Genomic DNA, 2,077 nt, shown 5'->3' on the forward strand with positions numbered 1-2,077 from the left:
TGGTTTAAAAGTGTTGTTGAAGTTAACCCAACACCTCACTGTCTTCATACCTGTTAGTAGCACTCTTCAATGTTCCCATTTGAACTTTGTTCACACTTTGGAAAAGTTTAAAAAACGAAGAAAGAATTAAAAGTAAAGTCTTATGCACCTCATTGGGTCATAGTTAGGTTTATATTAAGATTTTCTTTCTAAACCATCAATTTTTGAGTTAAATTGGAAGCGGAGTAGTGATTTTGAGCTTCAAGCTGTTTATAACTCATTTTAGAGTTTAAACACAAATAAAATCATCAAACAAAGTTGGTTGAACATTGAGCTGTGTGTTTAAATACCTTTTTGGATACTATTAGGTAATGCTTAAACTGTTGCTGTGGTTATTAAATTAATGGAACAATATCTAATGAATAACCTTAAATACACTTCTATTTGATGTCTTAGGTGAGTTTTTAAAGCAATTGTGGTCAGAAGGGGAGGAAGAGAGTCTACAAAGAAGACTTGAGCAGGAAAGGATAACAAAGGCGAAGGTATGGTCACCTAAACTAAAATTCCATGATTATATGTGATATGTTATTTTCATTCTTGTTTCATGAATTTGATGTTGTTATAAAATGTTGTGAATGTCCACTTTGAATGTTAAGTTATGTTGAATGGAGTTTATGATACTGTATACATTGAGTTTTGTCTAACTTTGTTTTGAATTGTTTGAATTTGATTGTCAAATATGTAAGAGTTTTTAGACTTAGAACCTAGAAAAAAGTGTTGGAAATCCCATGTAAGAACAAATTATAGTGTATGAGTGTGAGTGAAATCTTCCACTATGAGCAGCCATTATGGAACGTAAGCCTCGTACTATGCCTTGTTTACTAATACAAATTAGTTTTATCAACAAAAGAAGAGTAGAGTTTCTACTTTTCCATTCTAATCTCGACTGTTTCATTTCTCTTGGTAATTGAGCAAAATAAAAAAGAGATAACAGAGAAAATTAAAGATGAGATCTGAGATACCAATAAAGGAGAAAGGAGATGATACATTTATTTTATCCAAATTCATGTTTTCTAAGATGGAAAAGTACATGAATTCCCATAATTTTAGTCCCCAACAATAGACACACATACAGCAGTACACACAAACATTCCTATTGATGACAATAACTAAACAGAAACAAATTGAATACTAGAATGCCAGATGAATTTGAATATGTTCCTGGAATCTTGAAGTGGTTTTTTGTTCCTAATTAAGCTGCACCATAGTGTCATATGTTGCTCTGGCCGTCCAATCACTAGAGATAGCATTCCTGGACTGAACCCAATAAATCCCTGCACTGCCACTGACCTGGAATCTCAAGTAGATTTCACCACTTGGAGGGTTGGTATAGTCAAACACTGACCTGGAATCTCAAGTAGATTTCATCAGTTTCCTTGTTTAAATTTTCTAAACCAAGTTGCCCTATTAGCAGTAGCTTATAGTTGTTCAACACCATAGAAACACTTCATCCTCTTGTCTTCCACAGTACCCAACAACAATCTATTTATAAGTCAAACTAATTCAAGTTTCTAAGTACATGGATGTCTATTAAAATAATAATGGTGTTGAGGATATGGAAGCAAACTTTGAAATGTCTGAACTTTTGAAATAAAAGTATAAAATAGAGTACAGTGACTGCAGATGCAGAATCAAGTCCTTCAAATCAAGTCCTTGGTTGGCAAACAATGTTTGCAGGGTGGTGATGTTGTCAAATGGAGCAGGAATGTTATTTATGGCTTCCTCCAAGATAGAGACTACCCCATCTCTTCAACCTGTCGGAACTTTCCTCCATAATGAGTATTTTTTTGTTATCAAAATCAAAGTGTCAAGATAGAGACTAAGCAGAACTGTTTTGTGCTTATACTTCAGCTTTCTTGATAAAGATTAAGCTCTTACTGTGGCTACAATGGTGTCTATGGTGACATCAATGGTTTACTGCTTATACTTCAGCACAAGAGACCACGCCAGGGCATTCAAACTCAACAAGGGTCTTTATTCTGTCAATGAAGTCAAAGCCTCTGACTGTGGCAGTGTGACCATATTTCAAGCAAATTTG

This window comes from Vigna angularis, chromosome 5, assembly GCF_016808095.1.
Source record: "Vigna angularis cultivar LongXiaoDou No.4 chromosome 5, ASM1680809v1, whole genome shotgun sequence".
Classification (NCBI taxonomy): domain Eukaryota; kingdom Viridiplantae; phylum Streptophyta; class Magnoliopsida; order Fabales; family Fabaceae; genus Vigna; species Vigna angularis.